The following is a 21,075-nucleotide window of genomic DNA, read 5'->3' as shown; positions in this document are numbered from 1 at the left end:
TCCCCACTTTTTCCCTTCCTCCTTTTCCCTTTTCCCCCTTTTCTTCCCCTTGCCCTTCTTCTCTCCCTTTCCCTCATCTCTGCTCCCACTCCCTCTCCCAGTTCTGGGCCTGTTTCCTGCTTTTCCACAACAAATGCCTTCTTTGTCTCGTCTCTCATGAAGACAGGCACCTGGCAAGGTTTGGAGAAGGAGGAGATTGGGCAGTAGCTTCTCACCCATGGGGTAAGGATCCAGAAGCAGAGCCTCACTTTTTTCCTCTGTTAAATGGGTGCATAAGGGGTGCCCTGCCTCTTTGGGTGAGTGGCAGTGCCCAGGAGGACACACTCTGGGTTGCAAGCTTCACATCTGCAAGGCTCTGCCATATGTTGTTTAGAAAAACATTGTGTGTGTGTTTGTGTGTGCACACTTGGTGTGTGTGTGCCTCCAACCCCCTCCTCCCTCAGACCATGTTCTCAATATGGCTTTGTGTCTTTGGCTGTTGGTTCCCTGATGGCTGAGGCTGACCCTCCTCCACCAGACTGAGTGAGCAAGCGGTCCCATGCTGACAGTCCTTGGCAGTGCCCAGAAACAGCAATCCAAATAAACTCTCTCTCAGCTGCACCCTACTTCCCTCCCCCTACCCCCAGTCCTCTGTCTCCATGGTGATGTTCATCTTTTGTGCCCACCAGCCCCAGGGAGGGCTGCTCCCAGATTCAGCACCACGAACAGCGCCTGGCTCAGCCAGGCCCACAGAGTCTCCTCTCAGCTGAACATAGCCTCCACAGGTTATTCTGACCCAGGCCCTACTTCCACAGCCAGACACCGAAGCTAAGAGAATGCCAGTGACTTATCCAAGGGCCCACAGCTGCTTAGCTTTAGAGCTGAATTACAGCCCTAGTCTCTGAACTCCCCATTGCATTACAAGGAGGCTTTAGGACTTCCTAGTGTTCTGTCAACAAATACTGGGCAAGCACTACCTACTGTGTGTCTGCCTATATACCAGGCTTGGTGATGGAGGAGAGTTGGAGGCAGTCAGGTCTCTGTTCTCTCCAGCACGCGGGACCCACAAAACAACAGCCATAGCCACAACCACGACAACAGCGAGAGAGCCGGGGATGGCAAATATGACAGTATGTATGTGCTTGATTTTGTGGTGTCTGTGAGAAGTACTTGAGAGGTGTGAGGCACAGTAGGTCCCTGTAGGATGGAGCAGTCAGGAAGGCTGTTTGGAGGAAGTGGCACCCAGCCTGGAGAGGCAGAAAGGAGGGGGAAACTGGTTGCTGAAGAGGGGCTGGAATGAAGCTGGCCTGTGTGTGAGTGATGGTGAGAAGTCCATCCAATGGGCTCAGGGCAGCTGGTGGCAATGAGCCTGGGAAGGTCTACGGTGCCCCATGAGGGGCTGGTCTCTGTCCTGTGGGCGCACTGGAAGGCTGACCAGCACAGGAACACAGTGGGATTCCCCTCCGCTCTACAGTGCTATAGCCTGCTTTGGTGTCAGAATCCAAGCCCCTACCTCTCCCTTCCTCCCTTACCTAGGGTTGGCTGATTCCATCTGGAAGTGACAATAGGCCGTGGTTGTCTATGGGGCCTTTGTGCCTTATCGCCCAACCTGTAATCTTTCCCACCCAACACAGGCTCCTTTTCCCTGGCATTTGTCAAAAAGATGGGACAGAGCCCCAGAGCCATGTGGGGAGGCCGGGCTGGAGAAGGTCTCTTGCTGCCCATCGATTTGCATTGCTTTGCCAGCTGCCTGAGCGGGTTTGCTGGACACCATGGGGCTGTGTTTGGCTTTGGATAATGAAATAATGTCTTCGCCGAGGAAAGGAGAAAGCCTTTGCCAATTAGCTCAGCTGCCTACTTTTAGGACAAAAGTCTTTACTGTTAGGCTCCCGTCGCTGGCCGTGTGGTGGGGCTCTGTGGGAAGCCAGTAGGGCGGGCAGTCCACCTTGGGGGAGACAATGGGAGGATGAGAGGGGCTAGGGCAGGCAGGGCCGACATTTTCCAGGGACACTATCTCCTTGGCCTTCTGTCCCCCAGCAGCGTTTTCCTGGCACAGGTGCAGCATGGGGTAAGAAAAGGTCTTGGGATGACGTAGATCCTGGTTCTGTCCCCAGCCCTGCCACTTGCAGGCCTCATGGCCTTGGGCAAGGCACAGCTGACTCTCCGGGTTTCCAGTCACCTCCTCTGAAGAAGGAGGCATGGTCACATGTGAGATGGCAGCTCCTGGGCTTGGTGAGATGATGGAACAAAGCACCCGGCACACAGTGGGGACTTGGGAAATGTGGGTGGCTTCATGTTCATTACTTAGGATCACAGCCTTACCTTGCTATTGGCTCGGGCCTTGTTCATCTAGAGCTCAAGTGCCCCACTATCCACCCGTCTGACCCCATAGAAGGGTGAGATCTTCTTCCCTGACTTCTCCCAGGGACTGGGAGGCAGTGGGGCCAGTTGAATGGCTGGATTCAAAGGCAAAAGCATTTGAAGTGCTCCTTCCCCTACAGTTTAGGCCCTGGGGCTAGTGGGAAGGGGCTGAAGATGAGGCCAAGTGATCAGAGGAGGGAGGGCCAGGATGGAAAGGCCTGAAAACCTGACCCTCCTCCAGGAAGTCCTCCAGGGATCGGCTGGAGGTACTCTTTCTCTGTGTCCCCCCTACCCCATAGACTTTCACTGTGTCCTTCCCAGGGCATTTTCCCCCACTATCACAGGTCTTCTGCTCATTCCCATCTCTGCGAGGCTTTCTAATATTCTAAATTTCTCATACCTGTGACTCGTGGACCCCACGGGCAAGGTGGATAATAGTAGGAGCAGTAGTCGTGGTGTTCAAGGCAATGATCCTAAAAGCAACCAGCCTTTCTGAGGACTTAGCATGTTCTAGGCATAGGTCAAGGAACCCTGCAAGGATCACTCCCTTACTTTTGGTAGACGGGGTTGGACTGACTCCCATTTTACAGAGAAGGAAGCTGAGGCCTGAATGGGAGAGGGGCCTCTTGAGGGCATAGCATAAGTAAAGGCAGAGATTCACACCTGTCCTCACATCTGGCTCAGGTCAGTTTAGACTGACAATCACGAATGGCGTGCCCACTCTGCGCCCCACCCTGGACACAGAGAGAGATGGTACATACGCAGGCCCTCAAGCAGGTGGTGGTCCATGGAATACCCTCCACGCTGCCCTCATTCTTCCTGACCTCCTTCTTGCCCTAACTCAGAGGTGCCAGCTGCATCTTTCCCACTGGACTGGTCCTGCCTCTGACTCTGGGGTCCCTTCAGTGTAGGCTGCACAGGCAGAGGCTCCGGTCTCATCAGCCAAAGTATTTCTGGCACTTATCAAGCCCTGGCACGTAGTAGGGGCTCACCTAATACTTGTTTAGTGGTGGAATAAATGTCATTGTGTGGATTAAATGAGACCATGTATATGAAGTACTTGACACTCAACCAAATATGTATTGAGTGAAAAAATACCTTTGGGTGGAAAGAAGGAGGTACAGGGTGTCAAATGTCTGGCTCATGGTAGGCTCAGCACAGGGGAATGACTGCAGCTGTAATTGTTGGCATCCATTCTTCTGGAAGGGGTTGAGTGGATGGACCAGAAGCAGACCCGGGAGGCTGGAGAGAGAGACGGGGAGGGAAGCAGGCAGGCACCGGAACTCCCAGGAAGAGGCAACAGCAGGGAGAAGGCTGGTTCACAGCTGGGGGCCCTGACACCTACTCCGTGTGGAGCTGGGGACTGGAGCGTGTACATGTGTGCACGCGTGTGGGTGGCTGTGTGTGTGTAAAACAAATAACTGGAAAATGAATTTAATTATAAGGCACTTTTAATAGTTATTTATATTTAATCTTGCTAATTCTGCTTCTCATGTAGCCAAACTGTAATGCTATTCTTACTCATTTGCTAGTGAGAGTGGGGGAGAAAGGGGAGCGGGAGGCGGCCTCTCGGGAGGACAGCAGGTATCCCCCAACCCTGGGGTGGGCCCAGTTCAGGGATGGATACTGAGGACAGTGAGGAAGGGGCCACTGGCAAGGCTGTCTCAGGGGACATCTGGGACGCGGCCCCTGCTCTGATTCCAGGGCACGTGTTCACTCAGCCCCTGGGGTGGTTTTGGAGGAGCCATGGAGAGAGTCCAGCCTGAGTCAGGCAGACCTAGGTTCAAATCCATGTGTCTTAACTTCAGGGGCTCACTTTCTCCACCTGTAGAGTGCTATCACCCACTCCCACCCCCTCCATGAGAGCTGCTGGGAGGATTAAATTGGAGAGAGTGGGCCTGCCCCATGGCATCTTGTCCAGAAAGGCCGGTTCCGCACCCTCCTTTCTCTCACCAGCCCTCAAGCTGGCCCTCGGTCCAGCCCCTCCAGACACACCCAGCCAGCCCTCAACTTATTGGCAGAGAGAAGATGTTTGACTAACTCTATGGCCAATAACTGACTTCTGTCCCTTATTTGAGGATGACCCCTTAGGAGAACTGGAGGGTTGGGTTGGGTTGGAGGGTGGTCTGGTGGTGGGAGCAGCTTCACTGAGCATCTGGGAGTGGTCCACACAGCAGCTGTGGGAGTGGGCAAAGGGGATGACACGTTCCTAAGAAGGGTCCACGGCATGGGCCACATGGTGGCTTTGGAGAAAGGTCAGGAGTTAGAGACCCAGACCCGCTCTGCTGTGGAGAGTCTGGGAAAGCTGGTGGCCCCTGCTGAGTCTCTTTTGTTTTCTTGTCGGGGCCGCAAGGCCAGGATGTGAAAGACTGGGCAATAAAACCAGGGAAGAGCTTCAGGCAGGTTTAAGGCCTGGAGATGGGGCTGGCGGGGAGGTGCTGAGTACTCACTGGGCCCACCTGGGGAATGGCATTGGGCTTGTTTTCTGACAGTGCTTCCTGTGGCCAGAGTGAAGGCAGGGGCCTCAGAGTAGCCTGGAATGGAGCAGGCAGGTGATGCTGGGCTCAGACCTCTCTCTAGGGACCCCATAGAAATTGGGCTGGGGCGCTGGGTGCAGTGGCTCATACCTGTAATCCCAGCACTTTGGGAGGCCGAGGCAGGCAGATCACCTGAGGTCAAAAGTTCGAGACCAGCCTGGCTAACATGGTGAAACCCTGTCTCTACTAAAAATACAAAAATTAGCCAGGCGTGGTGGTGTGCACCTGTAATCCCAGCTACTCGGGAGGCTGAGGCAGGATAATAGCTTGAACCCGGGAGGTGGAGCTTGCAGTGAGCCGAGATCATGCCACTGTACTCTCCATGTACTCTCCCGCGAGACTCCATCTCAAAAAAAAAAATAAATAAATAAAATAAAATAAAATAAAAGAAAGGAGGAAGGAAGGAAAATAAATAAATAAGGCTAGGGGCCAGTCACCGTGGCTCTTGCCTGTAATCCCAGCACTTCAAGAGGACGAGGTGGGAGGATTGCTTGAAGCCAGGAGTTTAAGACCAGCCTGGGCAACAAAGTAAACCTCTGTCTCTCCCCTGCACCACCCCCCAATAAAAGAAAAAAAAGAAAAAGAAAAAAAAAGAAGTTGAGCTGGGACTGGGGTCCGTGACCTCTTCCTGGAGCAGGGTTGTGGGGAGGAAAAGTCAGGGGCCCGCCTTCCTCGGTGTGTTGCTTCTTCCCATGCTGTCCTGGTCCCACCCACTATGCTGGGGCCACCTACCTCAAGGTTCCTGGGCTCTGCAGGACATCAAAGGGGTTGGCCACGCCCAGAGGCTACCCTGAGGGCGGGCCCTGAGCCAGGCTCTGCGCTGGGCTTCTTCCTGATCTTCTCTCATGGAATCCCTGCAGTGACACTGTAAGATGGGTGCTACTATCCCCATTTTATAGATGGGGAAACTGAGGCTCAGGGAGATTGAGGACATGATTAGAATTTGGGTCATCTGACTCCAAAGACAGTTCCTTTACCCACTGGCAAACTCTGGTGACCCAAGGGGAAGAGGAGGATGGCATAGTCAGAGCGCAGGGTGAAGGCACTGCCCTCTTAGGAACAGCTGAGAGAGCATGGGTTTCCAGTCCTGGTGTTCACACCCCTGGAGGTCCAGCGATGGTCTCTCTGAGGCCCTGCAGGGCTGTTGTTGTGGCCAGTGTCTTAACCAGCTGGAGTGGGTGCCTCAAAGGGGCAACCACAGTCCCTGTTTAGAGTTGTGTGGAAGGAGAAAGTTTGGCTTTGGGCTCTGTTGCACCGGGGTTCAAATCTTGGCTCTGCTACACACCAGCTGTGTGCCCTTTGGCTGACCACCTGACCCCTGAGCCTCAGCATGGCCACTGCTGTCTGGCACGCAGTACACGTGTGGTACCACCCACCCACCCTCCTCCTCCCTGCCTCCTTCCTCCACTGATGTGTGGAGGTGGGTAATGACTGAAGGTATGATTCTCTCTGGGATAGTTTCACTTTAATAAGAGACTTTAATGCCTCCGAACCCCAGCGGATGTTTCCCTTTAATGGTGACATTTCAGGCGTGGTGACAGCCATGAGGAGATTCTGGAGGCGGGGGCCTGCCTGGCTCTGCATTGGTGCAGCCCTCTTCTTTGGCCCTTCTTCCACTCCCGTTCCCAGGGCTCACACTGCTCTCTTGCAGGCAGGTCAGTGTTTCGTTAATTTGATTGAGGGATCTGTTCTGAGTGTGCTCACTCTACAGCTCCTAGAAGCCCAGCCTGGGAATTGGTGGGCGTTCTGACACAGACAGGGCCAACCTGAGCTCTGCTCGTCTAGGCAGTGAGAGGTTACAGCAAAAGTAATGAAGAGGCTTGCAGGGGGAGTGATTGACCTGCCTGGGGGAACCCTGGAGGTCTGTCCCAGGGAAGAGTCTCTGGGCATGCTGAGCTGAGCGTAATGGATCTTTTCTGTTCATTAAGACAGCACCCACCCCACCCCCAGGACCTGTCTGCACTCCAGATGACTCGCAATGTCCCCTCATCCATTCAGCGCTCCCGAAGTGCTCCCAAGCCCTGGCTGTATTGACAGGGGAGAAGAGGAGGAGGAGATGTGGCCCCCTGCTAGGCCTGGGCAGGGGACCAAGGGACAGAGGATTGGAGCTCTGGAGGAGCAGTCCTGGGCCTGCGGATGGGGTGGTTGGATATTCTTAGCTAACTCAGTGGAGCTAAAGAAAGGGAGGGTTTGAAGAGGTCCCGAGGGAGAGGTCCATGGCCTGGGCCTAGGGGCCTGCGTTCTAGTCCAGGTTTTGCAGCTGATTCCTTTGTGACTACGGGTAAGTCTCTGCCCTCTCGTGGCCTAAATTTTCCCATCTGTCCAATGGGGGTTTTGGTCTGGGCCAGCTAATCTATGGCCTCTTTCAGCACCCTCCATCCCTGGGAGTGGGGGTGGTCTCTGGAGCCCAAGGAGCTGGAGACGGGTGGGAGGCAGATGTACGTGCTGCTGTGTGCTATGGCCAGCACATTCATTAAGCATCTGTAAGATGGATACACCCCCCAGTTCACCTGGCACACGAACCTCTGGATTTATTTCTTCCTGAATGGTGCCATCCATCATGTTAGCTTTGCTGCCAATGGTGTGGCTGGCTCCTGCCTGAGCCTCCTGAAGGGTAGGGTGCCTTGTTATCCTCCAGGCAGGGCTCCTCGCCCCCAGCCCCCATCCCCCAGCCTTGCTCCTGCACCTGTCCGCCCCTCAATTTGTGTGGCATGGGGATAATTCTACCCATTAGGTCTGCTCCAGTCCCCAGCCAGACCACAGGTTCAGGGTGCTCTGAGGGGTTCTGGGGCAATCAGGGCTGTCTTCTTGAAGGAGGTGGCAGTACTGGCTTTAGACCTAAAAATGTGTCTAGGCAGGAAGTGGACAGGCGGAAAGAAGACTAAGTGCTTTCAGTGTTGATGTTGAGGGAGGGATGGAATTCATGGAACAAAGTGAGCGAGGTCCCACACTTATACTCATGTTATTTATACCTATGTTGCTTATGAAAGGTGCCCAGGCAACAATGTTTATTGACTGACTGATTGATCCTGTCCCCGGTTCTTTTTTTTTTTTTGAGACAGGGTCTCACTGTCTCTCCCAGGCTAGAGTGCAGTGGCATGAACACACCTCACTGCAGTCTGGAACTCCTAGGCTCAAGTGATCCTCCTGCCTCAGTCTCCTGTGTAGCTGGAACCACAGGTGCATGCCACCATGCCCAGATAATTTTTTGTTTTGTAGAGATGGGGTTTCACTTTGTTGCCCAGGCTGGTCTCGAACTCCTAGGCAGCCTCCTAAAGCGCTGAGATTATAGATGTGAGCCACTGTGCCCAGCTCCTGATTCTTATAATTTCCTGTTTTTCAGACTCAGGTGCTCTTTTACCCTTCCTAAGTGGCTCAGGAACTATCCGGTGACCCCACCCCAGCCTCCATCAGACAGTCCCCCACAACATCCATCCCTGTTAGAGGCATGCAGTATATGGCAAAGTTTGCCCAGCCTTGGACAAGTCACCTCATCTTTTGAGCCTTGGTTTCCCCTTCTATGAAATAAAAATGGCTGGTCTTGCCTGCCAGGGTTTGAGGAAGAGATGAGCAATTGTGTATGAGGTGATCTGCACAGGGCCTCATTCGCAGCAGGGTCCCAATGCATGTGGGTCTCCTCCTTTATCCTGAAAAAGACCAGGTTTCACTGAAGAAAGGACATTTGAGATGGTCTCCAGCGAATGAATAGAAGCTCAAGCTCAGTGGGCAGAGTCAGGTTGGGATGGCAGTGGTTCTGGATTTCAGCAGGACACCTAGAATGGTGCTAAGGGTCTCTGCTGGGGACAGCTTTTTTTTTTTTTTTTTTTTTTTGAGATAGAATCTTGCTCTGTCACCCAGGCTGGAGTGCAGTGGCAAGATCTCGGCTCACTGCAAGCTCTGCCTCCTGGGTTCACGCCATTCTCCTGCCTCAGCCTCCTGAGTAGCTGGGTCTACAGGTGCCCACCACCACGCCCAGCTGATTTTTTGTGTTTTTAGTAGTGATGGGGTTTCACCATGTTAGCCAGGATGGTCTTGATCTCCTGACCTTGTGATCTGCCTGCCTCAGCCTCCCAAAGTGCTGGGATTAGAGGCATAAGCCACCGTGCCCGGCCTTTTTTTTTTTTTTTTAAAGACAGAATCTTGCTCTCTCGCCCAGACTGGAGTGCTGGAGTGCAATCTCAACTCACTGCAACCTCCGCCTCTCAGGTTCAAGCAATTATCGTGCCTCAGCCACTTGAGTAGCTGGGATTAGAGGTGTGCACCACCATGCCCAGCTAATTTTCTTTTTTTTAAAGTGGAGATGAGTTTCACCATGTTGGCCAGGCTGGTCTCGAACTCCTGGCCTCAAGTCATCCCCCTGCTTTGGCCTCCCAAAGTGCTGGGATTACAGGCGTGAGTCACTGCGCCCGGCTAGGGAACAGCTTCTTAAGCAAGGTACAGTGGTTAAGGATGAGGCCTCTGGAGCCAAGCTGTCCAGCTGCAATCCTGGCCGCACTCAGTAACTCTATGTGCATGACCTTGGGCAAAGCGCTAGACCTCTCTGTGTTTTGATTTCCTCCTCTGAAAAGGGGAATACTGACAGAACCTAGCTCACAGTCTTGTCGTGTTGATTAGATGAGTTTATACATGTAAAGTTTAGAATAATGCTGGCTATATATTAACTGTTTAATACAAGTTAGCGGCTTTTGTTATTTTATGTTATTTTTATTTTGAGATAGGGTCCCACTTTGGTTGTCCAGGCTGGAATGCAGTGGTGCCATCTCGGCTCAGTGCAGCCTCAGCCTCCTGGGCTCAAGTGATTCTCCCACCTCAGCCTTCCAAGTAGCTGGGATTACAGACATACACTACCACACCAGCTAGTTTTTCATATTTTTAGTAGAGACAGGGTTTCACTATGTTGCCCAGACTGGTTTTGAACTCTTGGACTCAAGCAGTCTGCCCACCTTGGCCTTCCAGAGTGCTAGGATTACAGGCGTGAGCCACTGCTCCAGGCTGGCTTTTGTTATTCTTACTGAGGGTCAGAGAGGTTAGGGATTTGCTCATAGACACACAGCTCGTGATGAACATTCGGGATACAGGTTGATGCCTATTTAATTCCAAAGCTATGCTCTTTCCTCTGCTCCAGGCAGCCCTGGTGTCTGCCAGAGGTGCCTGATGTGCAGCCAGTGTCCAGGCCTCATCTGGGGAGAGGTTGAAGCAGGCTCTGCCCACGGTGAGTTCTCTCCTGAAGCTCTTTAAGAGCAGGACCTTGTCTGTCTCACTCACTTCCATATCTGCTGGGGACCCTCAGGGCCTAGTAGGTGCTCGAGAAATACTTGTAAGTTGGCTATAGATGAATCAATAAATGAAGGCAGGGAGGGTTACCGGGTTGCTCCTAGGGCTTCTGGTGCTCATCGTGGGAGCCCCTCACACCTCCATCTTCTGTGCCAGATTGGGAGGACTCCCCCACCCCCACAGTCTGGCTTTTAGCAGCACCCCCTTCAGCCCTTTTGATGCCCACCCAGCTGCCTGCCTCTCCCTAGGAGGCAAATCTTCAGCCTCCCTCCTGCGTCCCTGGGTTCTCCCCACTTGCTTGTTAACTCGAGAATAACTCCCCAGCCAGCCCTGAACACGATGCTTTTGCCTCTGCTTTTATATTGCGTTGTAATGTGACTGTCTAAAGGTTCTTAAAGAAGAGAGAAAAGCAAGATCATTCCCTACTCTGTGCCCAGAGTAGATTCTGTCTTCAGGAGGGATGGGGCAAAACCTCCCAACCCTCTTTAGACTGGGGGTCTTTGGAGCCTGCCTGTCTTTAAGGTAGGGTACAGGGCACAGGCCTGAGGCCAGGAAGCCTGGGCTCTGACGCTGTCCCCTCAAGAATCTGTGCCCCTCTTAGCCCCTTGACTCCCTGCGATGGGGGAAAGGAGTCTCGCCCCTCCTTTTACAGAGGACATAGGGGTCCTGGAGCTCTCTGTCCCCTCTGCCCTGCCCCTGGAGAATGCTGGGTGCTTGTGCCAAGCAGAGTGGGTTCCCGGTGAAGGTGTGCTGGAGGTGGGCATACGTGGATGGAGGGAGGAGGGAAAGGGGCTGCCTACAACTCCTCAGTGAGGCCCTCCTGGCAGGGGAAGCATGGGTTAGTGGGTAGTCAGGAGAGCCAAGGCAGCATGGAGCCCAGGAGGGCTCTCCTCCCGCCCCCCACCCTTTCAGTCACTCCATCTCTCCCACCTTCCTCACCAGATTCTTCTCAGCTTCTGAGAAGGTGAGGTTGGGCATCGGGCTAAGGGCCCTGTGCACCCATGCACCACTGCGGGTTCTTTCCATCCTCTCACTGCACCCCAAGCTTTCTTGGAGCATCATGGAAATGCATCGACTGTGAGGGTGGACTCCTTGTGTCTGGGACTGCCAGGGCTGGTCCACACCTAGCTGCTGAGAATTCCTCCCCTTCCAGCTGTTTGCTTCTTACCTTTCCAGCCGTTTTGGCAGGCTCTCTTCTACAGTGTCTGCCACAGGTGAAGGTGGCCGTGCTTCCACTCTCCCCGGACAGCACGCTACTCTTTGGAATTCGGTTCCCCTAACTGCCTTGTGACACCAGCCCTCCAGCAGACTGAACAAAAGTTAGGGTTTTGCAGAATATCCAGCTTTTTCTCCTTAGTTGGGAGTGATGCTGTCTTGTGGCTTATACATCCTGGATGAGGTAGAATCCCTCTGTCTCTGGCTCTCGTGGTTAACAGTTTTGGATTTACCCAGATCTGGGTTCAAATTCTGCCTCCACCAGATGCTGACTGTGTGCCCTAGGTGAGTCATCCCAACCCTGCACCTTAGTTTCCCCTCTGGAAAGGGGGATACTGGTGCCCAGTTCAGTGAACTGCTGAGAGGGAGGTGAGTTGAAGTGCTCAAGAAGCGGCCATCAAGTGGCTCTGTGAGGCCCTGTTCATTGTGCCTCTGCCTCCCAGAGGCTGTGGGGAGGAAAGCCAGGGAGCAGCTCTGGCTGGGCCGGCCTGCAAGCCGGGGCGGGGCCAGCCTGTGCCTTCTCACCTTCAGAAGCTTTGGAGAAAACACTGCTCCACACGTGTCCCCGGCAGCTTCTCTGGCCCAGCCTGAGCTAGGCTTGTGGGGCTTAGCCAGGTCCGTTAGCTCCTCGGGAGCATCCCCTCTGCCCAGCCTCTCATCTTACCAGTGCCTGGCAGAAGGCCCCACTCTGCTTGGATGGGTCCATGGAGCTCCTGGGCACAGAGGGTGATGCTCAGCACCTTTGCCTGGCATTGGAGGCCCTGCCCATTATGGATGGCCCAACCCTACCTCTGCCCTTCTCCCTTGCCCATCTCTTTCTCTCCATCTGAACCCAGGATTCCTCTTGGCCCCTCTCCTTTCTGGTTTCAGCTGAGGTCTTGGGAAGCCTTGTGTTTTGACATTCTGGGTGAGAGCATTCTAGGCCAGGCTTTCTGAGTACGTTTGGGGACCAGGGCTTCTCCAGTCCCCAGAAGCAAGGCAGGGCTGGTTGCATAGAGCTTCCTTTACCTCCAACTGTACCTGATGCCCACAGAGCCCGCAGCCTCAGGGGACTGCACTGGGGAAGCTGAGGCGGGAAGCTACTTGTCTGCGGAACCACAAGGTCAAGCGGTTTTGTTTCTTGCTGGCAGTGGTGGGCCCTGGGGAGAGCGGCTGGCCACAGTGTAGTCGGTGGGGCCTGCGGCCTGCCCCTCCTGGGTGGCTGGGCCCTGTTTCCAGGGCTGCTCTTGGGGACGCTGGGGCCTAGGCTTCTGAGGACCCCAGGGAAGGGTGGTCAGGGGCCTTCCTGGGGCAAGAGCCCTGGCCTCTGCTGTATCCTCTAAAGGTGGCTGGGGTAGGGGGTCCTCAGGGCTCAAAGGCAGAGGGCGGAAAACCTGAGACTGGTCAGGGAAGGTTCCAGGAGTTTCCCAGCCTCTCAGGACAGTGTGTGGGGCGGGGGTTGGTTCCCTAAAGGCTCAGGCTTGGGGTGCTGCTGACTCGTGTTCCCAGAAGCTCAGCCAGGCCAGAAGCCTAGAGAGCAAAGAAGCAAATCTAGAGGGGGCACCTGTGAGGCTGTTTGCAGGGTGTCCCCTGCTGAGAGTGCGCTCCCCAGCCCAGCCAATGTCTCCTTCCTGGAGAAGCACTTCAGGTGTCTCTTGCCCCCGCCGGCCCAGGTTTGGGCTTCTCCAGGCTCCTGGTTCCCTTCCTTGGCCACATGGTATGGTAGCTGCCTGACTCCTGGTGTGTGAACTCTTCTGGGGGCGAGGGCAGGGCTGGGGGAGGAGTGCCTGAGCCCCAGGAGATGGATATGTGTGGACAATGACTGCTTAGGGACAGGAGGGAGGCTGCTGCCACCTTTGGCCACTGTTGCCGGGCTGCATAGCTCGGCGGAAGCACTGCCTTCTTGGAACCTCAGCTTCTTCTTCTCCTCCTGGCCTTTTTAGGGGTTGAAGGTTAGAGATCTGCTTGGGCAGGCCTCGGTCTTTAGGTGCCCACCTCTGCAGGTCTTTTCTGAGCCTCTGTCCCTGTTGCTCTGGACTCCCCACCCTACTGTCCAAATCCTTGTGTATTCAAAGCCCCGCCCCGCCCCTCCAGGAAGCGCTCCCTGATGCCTCCAGCCCTCGCTGATCAGAGTCAAAACCTCCTGAGGGTGCTTCCATGTGCTGTCTTCCCCTTGACACACACCCTTGGCTGTGAGTGGGGCACCAGGTACACAGAGGCCCCACAGCATGACGGGCAGGTGAACCTGTAACATCCCATAACAGGCCAGCATGGTCTGTGCCGGGTAGGGAGGAGCACGAGGGTGGGGCCATTGAGGCAGCATTTGTGCTGCATCTTGGAGGGAGAGGCTGGAGACAAGAGGGTCTTGGGGGCAGACATCAGGCTAGGAAAAGCCTTGAATGCCAGGTGGGTAATTTGGCGATCTGGCCTTTCTCTGCAGGCAGAGCACCAGGGAGAGGCTGTAATCGGATGGTGCACTCCTGGGAGCAGACCCTCCCCATAGTCCCTGGAGCCCTCCACGCATACCCTCTGCCTGGTGGTCTCATACTTGTTTTTCAGACCTCTGCTCCAAGGACACTTCCTCAGGGAAGCCCTCCCTGACCACACTGTCCATGCTGTCATGGCTCCTTGGCTTTTCCTTTAAAGCCCTTATCCCAATGTGTCTCCCACCCAAGTGTGGCCTTGATTAATGACTGCCTCTGCCACCAGGCTTTACAGCCACTGAGGGCAGGAATCAGAAGGGTTTGGTGGTCCCCTGGGTCCCCAGCTCTCGGCTCAGTGCCTGGCACAGAATAGGTGCTCCATAAACGCTAACTGAATATGTGAATGCATGCGGGGCACAGAACCCAGGAGCCGCTGGCTGGAGGGGCCGCTGGCTGATGGGTTGAGGGGAGGCACAGTCCCCCAGAAAGCAGGGGCAGCTTCTCTGTCGCAGCCATCCCAGCCGGTACTGTGCTCCCTTTGTTTATCATAGGTGGCTCTTTAAAGAACCACTTGCAGGAACAAAAGCTGTCTTTGGCAGCACCTCAGTAGGTGGGCTGGGCCTCCTGAAATGCTTTGAGAAAAGGTGGACTGAGCCAACTTGTCACCCCCAGGCTGGCTGGTGACTCTTGGAAGAGGGGGTGATCACAGTGGCGGGGGGCGTGGGAGGCAGGGTGATTGGTGGACCCAGCCCTGACCTCACCAAAATTATTTTTAAAGCCTGCAAGAGAAAGGGGTTATTTTTAACCTTTGTTCCATCAAGGCATCCCAAGGGAAAAAGAAGGGAAAAGGAAGGAGATGGGGAGTTGCAGAGGGGCACAGGAGTAGGGCCAGGGGCTTCTGAGGGAGGGGAAGCAACCCCAGAGGCCCCCAAGGACTTGCTTTTTTGTCCCTAGCCCTTTTAAATTTTTTAAAAGCTCCAAACAGCAAGAGGGACAGTGGAGTTCATTATATCGAGTTATCTCCTCCGTTTCAGGCAAAGATCAATCTTCTGAGTCTTGCAGCTCCAAGGGGGGAAGGGAAGAGAAAGAAAATGGGAGGCGAAAGGAAAAAACTCCCTGGACCAATTTCCGCTGTGAACACAATTACTGGGCTGCCTGGCAGTGGCGCCAGCTGTTGGCAGGCATCCTGGCCCCCCGCCAGTCGCGTTCAGCTGCCGGCCGCCCCCAAGGCTCCCTCCTGAATGGGACAGGTTGGCAGGTGTTAAGAGCCCCAGAACCCCTGGGGTGGGGGCTACTGGGCCTGTTATCCCAGGGAGGCTGGGACCCCAGTGCTGTGCAGTGTGCTCTGCTGCGCCAGCTGGCCAGGCCTCAGTCTGGCTTCCACCTCCCTGCCTTTGCAGCGTGTCCTGCTTACTGGGCATGCCCTCTGGCTCCTGCCCGCTTCTTCATATGGGAGGCAGTTCATGTAGGGAGTGAGAACACAGGCTTCAGAGCCTCGTAGAGCTGACTGTGCCTGCCTGCCTGCCTCCCTCCCTCCCTCCCTCCCTCCCTCCCTCCCTCCCTCCCTTCCTTCCTTCCTTCCTTCCTTCCTTCCTTCCTTCCTTCCTTCCTTCCTTCCTTCCTTCCTTCTTTCCTTCCGCAAATATATATTGACTGTCTCCTGGGTGCCAAGCACTGCACATAGTACAGAGGTGAATCCAGAGGTGAAAGAGGTGGCTTCAGGCCCTGCATGCCTTATGGAGTTTATGTTGTGATGAGGAGGCAGACAAGAAACAAGGCCACATATAAATAAACAAGATAATGTCGGGCAGAGGAAATGCTTAGAAAGTTGGGAGAGACTGGGGTGCATGGTGGGCATTTTACCTAGGGCGACTAGGGATGGTAAGAGGGCTCATTTGAATGGGATGGTAAGAAAGCCTGGGGGAAGAACCTTCAGTAGAAGGAGCAAGAGGGCAGAGACTCTGAGACTGGCCCATGTGGGAGGGAGGCCGATTGTGGTGGAAGATGATTTCTGAGAGGTGGGCAGGGCCTTGACGGCTTTGGAGAGAGTTTGAACTTGAGTTCAAACTGTACCATGGGCTCATGGCAGGGCAGCCGCAGGGCCTGATTCTCACGTCATTGTGCTGCTCTGATAGTTTGGGGCCAGAGATGGAGGCAAGGAGCTGAGTGAGGGAGGAGGCTGTTTCAGTAATCCCGGCAAGAGCTGGCCAGGGCAGGGCAGAGGAGCTGGGGGAAGCAGTCAGGTTCCAGACGTGTTCTGGGGTAGACCTGACAGGGTTTGCTGACGGCTTGGGTATGGGCTGAGGGAGAAAGAGAGAAGTCAAGGCTGAGGGAGATGTAATTTGGGGATAAAAATGAAGAGTTATGTTTTGGACAGTTCTGTTAGATGAGCAGTGGAGATGACAAATAGGCCTCTGAACATAAGCTGGTGCTGAGGAGGGAGCTGAGGCTGGTGAGAGGGACCTGGGGCACAGCAGGGGTTTAAAGCTGAGGAGTGTGCAGACAGGATGAGATGGAGAGGAGGTCCTGGTGAGCCCTGGGGCCTCAGATGCTTGGAGGGAAGTTAGGTAAGAGGGGAGAAGGTGTAGGAGGACAGCCCGGAGAGGCCGAGTCCTGGAAACCCGGAGATAAAATGTCTTCTGATGGAGAAAGCAATCAGCCATGTCAGATGCTGCTGAAAGCTCAGGGACCGGTGGGGGAACAGAGAATGACTATTGGGCTTGGCAAAACTGAGATTTCTGGGGGACCTTGATAAGAGCAGTTTTGTGGAGTGGTGGGGACAGAACTGGAGAGGGAACTGGAAGTGAAGGAGTGGAGACAGTAGAGACAGTCCGTGAGTTTTGCTATTAAAGGGAAGCAGACAAATGGGAGGGTATGTGAGGTCAAGGAATTTCCCTCCCTCCCTCTCTGTCTTTTTCTCTCCCTCCTTCCTCTCCCTCCTTCCTCCCCTTCCTCCCTTTCTCCTTTCTTCCCTCCCTTCTCTTCTCTTTTACAATATTGAGGCAAATTGCTATGCTCTGTGACTTTGGGTAAGCAGCATAACCTCTCTGAGCCAGTTTCCTTTTCTGCAGAATGGAGGTGACAACCCAGATGTTACTGAATCTGATGCACAACAAGTGCTGAGTAAATGGGAACTGTTCTAACATAGGGCTCACATGAGGAAATGGACAGTTGCACATCAGTACAGATGTTTTATGGAGGTCAACTTGGAAGCAAGTATCGACATGTAAAACATGTATACGCTTTGATCTACCCTTTAGGACTGCACCCAGAGAAATACTTACACGTGTGTGCAATGAGACAGGATGTTTTTTTCCAGCAATGTTTGAAATAAAAAATTGGAAACACCTAAGCACTCATCCTTGGGGGCCTGGTTACACAGGTGAGGGTACACCCCACGTGGCATGCCTCAGTGCAGCACCACGAGAGCTCAGCTGTGACTGTCCATTAGCAGAACATGCTGGAGCTTCACAACCCAGATCCACACTTTGGCTCCACTATGCCCTGGCTGTATACTCAGGCGGCTTACTGGTCACCACTCTACTCTGCACCTCAGTTTTCTTTTCTTTTCTTTCTTTTTTGGTTTTTCTTTTTTGGAGATGAAGTCTCATTCTGTCACCTAGGCTGGAGTGCAGTGGCACGATCATAGCTCACTGTGGCCTCCACCTTGGCTCAAGTGATCCTCCTGCCTCAGCCTCCTGAGTAGCTAGGACCACAGGTGCACACCACCATGCCCAGCTACTTTTTTAAATTAATTTTTTTTTTTTTTTTGTAGAGACAGGGTCTTGCTATGTCGCCCAGGCTGGTCTTGAACTCCTGGGCTCAAGCGATCCTACCCCTTCAGCCTCCCAAAGTGCTGGGATTACAGGTGTGCACCACCGCACCTGGCCCACTGCAGTTTCTCATCTACAAAATGAGGATCAAAACAGCACCCACTTAGGGAGCTATTAATAGGATCAGATGAGTTAAGAGGTACAGCACTCAGCCCAGTGTCTGGCACACATTAGGTGCTCAGTGAGCACAAGCATGGTTATTGCTGTGTATGGACAAGGAAAGGTCTCAAAAATCTGTTGTGAAGTGAGGAATGCAGGTGCACACAAGTATAGGGGCTGTGATCCCTGGTATATACCCCCGTGTCTGTGTACACCTCTCTGCACACATGTGCAAGTACACAGTTAAAGTTTCACGCCAAAGGGATGGCATTCAGTACCTCTGGAGAGGTGACTGGGAATGAGGGTGTTTACTGTACAGACTACTGTATTTGAACCTCTTAAAAAGAGGATGCTTTCATGTGTTATTTGCATATTAAGACTATAATATGTGAAGGTAGTCATTTAGGTCTTCACCTCTTTTGGGAAGCCTTCCGTGACTGCACCAGCCCACCGCCTGCCCTTGTCAGATCTCCTTAGTGTTCAGAAGCCACATTTCCACCGTGGCCGCTGGGAGTAAGATATGTGCGCACACGTGCATGTGTGTGTATGAGTGGTCTCCCATGTAGCCTGGGAACTCCTTGAGGGTATGGGCTTTGTACTTTCCAGGCTGGACACATCTTCAAGGCCAGCAGTTCTCAAAGTGTGATCCCCAACCAGCGGCATCAGCATTACCTGGGAGCTTGTTGGAAATGCAGATCCTCAGGCCCCCCCGCCCCCAGGACCTACTGGTCAGAAAGTCTTGGGGTGGAGCCCAGCAAGCTATGTTTGCACAAGTCCCAGCAACTCTGCTACACCTGCTTGTACTGATGGGAGGCACAGTGAGGGTCACAGGGTGAACCAGTGACAAAGCTGAGACGGGGGCCAGGTAAAGGCCTCAGGCAGACGTGCGAAGGCAGCCGTGCGTACTCCCTTCCCACCAGCTCCTCTGTGCTCCTAGGGACCATGAACCACATGTGGCCTCAGGAGGGAGGATTTGAGGTTCAGCCCTGTGTGTCCAGGGGCCAGAGAACTGTGACTTCCACTGCAGACAGGCTTGGATAGGTGGGGGCTGTGCTGCAAGTCCAGTTTGTGTGTCCTCTGGGGCCGTGTGGGTGCCTGCATCCCAGCCTGCTGTAGCCCAGGCCCTTTCTTTACCGAAAGTGCAATCTTGACTCTGGAATGAATGTGGCATCTTTAGGCTGCCCGCAAGCTTCCAGAGGGCAGGGTCCAGGTCTCCTCCTGCTCTGTCTGGCCCAGTGCATGGGGAAGCCCAGGCTGGGCAGGGGCTTGGGTGGGATTGGACTGCAGGATGGGTCTGCAGGCCCCAATCTGACTGTCCTCTCACCTCTTCCCTGCTGTCTCTTTGCAGGTGTCCCACTGAGGAGGCCCTGATCTTGAGCCTGGAGCCCTGAGACCTGAGCCAATGCTTGAGTGAGTTGAGCAGCTGCTGTCTGTGTTGGTGGATGCAGTGGGGCCAAGGGGTGTGTGCAGAGCAGCAGCCCTCTCTCTGCCACCCCTCTACCATCTCCTGGACCCCCCTTTCCTGTCCCCAGCCATGTTCCTGGGGAGGGGCACTTTTGAGTCACTGGGCGAGGTGGAGGCGGGAAGGTTTGGGGATCAGCTGTTAGGAGAAAGGAGGAAGGCAGCTCCATGATCTGATGGGTCAGGCTTGTGGGTACTGGGGGCCCTTGGAGGGCAACCGCTCGGGCCCTGGGGAGCGTGGGTGCCTGGTCCAGGCACCAGCCAGCCTTGAACTTGGGGATCCTGGAGGCTCCTTCTGGAGGAGGGGTGGAGCTGTGGGCCACTCAGGTGAGGTGGGCCGGCCAGGGAATCTTTTGGGTCTGGGGGTGCTCTGGGTGGTCAGGCTCTGACCTTAGGGCCTGGTTGTGCTCTGTGATAAGCATTTTTCAGACACTATTCCTGTGTCTGGGGATCACTGTTAGATAAGGGGTGGCAAGGCTGTCCCCAGTAGCCCCTAACCTCGACTTCAGTTCCAAGAACACTCTGTCCTGGGGATGATTACAGGGAGGGCTTCTGGTTGTTTTTTTTTTTTTTTTTTTTTTTTTGCTTTTTAATTAAAAAAAAAAAATCCATGCTCTCCCTCTCTCTGGGATTCTGGTTTTAATTTGGTGTCAAGGGCCTAGGCGTCTCTTCCGAGTCAGCCTTACCTACGTGCTCAGGAGGGAGCAGAAGGAGTGTGAAGTTGGGGAGATGGCACCCCTATTCACAAGCCTGAAGCAGCAGTAGCAGCAGCTCTATCGGATTTGAAGTAGTGGGAGCTGAAGAGGTGTGGCTGTCCATCTTCCACCCTTCCCTGGCCTAACTGGCCCCACGGCCCAGGGCAGGGGTTAACTTATATAAGGAGTTAGGGCTCTGTCTTCAAATTTCCGTATCTATAAAAGGGAGCTCCTCATAGCGCATCCTCCTGAGCACTGTGTTATGTGTAGAAGGCCAAGTACCAAGAGCTTGGCACACAGTTGGTGCTCAATAGATGTGAAAACACACAGTCATTTTGCAGCAGAGCCTTGGAAAGAGTTTGAAGGATCTGGGGATTGGAGAAGTGCAGCCCTCGGCAGCTCAGATGCCCCTGCAAGGGCGCGTGCAGCCTCCTGTCATTTGGGAGAGGAGAAACTACGCTCAGTGGACCTAATCCAGGCAGACTGCCCGGAGGAGGGGTGCTAATTGTGATTAATTTATGATGGTTGATCACCTCTTTTTAAGTGTACAAGAACTGTCTTCATACTTTAGTTAGCTCATTAATCTTAGCAACAGCAACCCATGAGAGGGAGCAGTTTGTTCCCTTGCCGCGGCCTTGGTGGCAAGGTAGGATTTGGTCTTGGTCTCCACTCCAGGTCCCATGGGTCTATCCATCTCTCTCCCTACACTTTGTCTCCCAGTGGTGGGTCACCTGAGAGGAGGGCTATGGTTGGAGGCCACGCCCTTGGCCACCATGTCCTCTGGTCAGGCCTTCAGGGGTCATGGCTTGGGGGTGGGAGCTGGAGGCTGCATCCATGAAGATGTGTGTGTGGACCAGGCAGCCACAGCCAGCAAGATTGTGAGAGGGAGTCTCTGGGCTAGTCTCTCGGGTTCTGGGTCTGGGGCACATCCGTCCTTCCTGGACATGCCCTCTTCCCTCTCCTCCGCACTTGGACACTAACAGTCCCCTCTGCTCAGAGTGTGCCTCCTCTGAGAAGATACCCCACAGCAACTGCCTTCAGCTGTCATCGTGTGGGTGGCTGAGTGGGCCCCAGCCCTACTCGGTTCAGTGAGAATGAGTTCCAGGCACTTGTCCCGACTTGGATGGGGGAGCTGTGGGGGTGGCTGGGGCTGAGAGGGCCTAGAAACAGGAAGGAGGGTGGGCAGGCAATTCAGGGATCTACAGACACAGGATTCAGT

At 54.2% G+C, this 21,075-nt stretch overlaps 1 protein-coding gene across 2 annotated transcripts in view; it reads left to right on the top strand.

The window, feature by feature from the left end:
* The window catches only part of LINGO1 (leucine rich repeat and Ig domain containing 1), a 207,317-nt gene that overhangs the window by 65,599 nt on the left and 120,643 nt on the right, over window positions 1-21,075 (top strand). For both annotated transcript variants that reach the window (XM_008015742.3, XM_008015739.3), the window contains one exon: window positions 19,049-19,110. The gene's annotated coding sequence lies outside the window, so the exon portion shown is untranslated. The remainder of the gene's footprint in view (window positions 1-19,048; window positions 19,111-21,075) is intronic.

This window comes from Chlorocebus sabaeus, chromosome 26 (assembly GCF_047675955.1).
Source record: "Chlorocebus sabaeus isolate Y175 chromosome 26, mChlSab1.0.hap1, whole genome shotgun sequence".
Lineage (NCBI taxonomy): Eukaryota > Metazoa > Chordata > Mammalia > Primates > Cercopithecidae > Chlorocebus > Chlorocebus sabaeus.
This window is presented reverse-complemented; position numbering and strand designations above follow the sequence as displayed.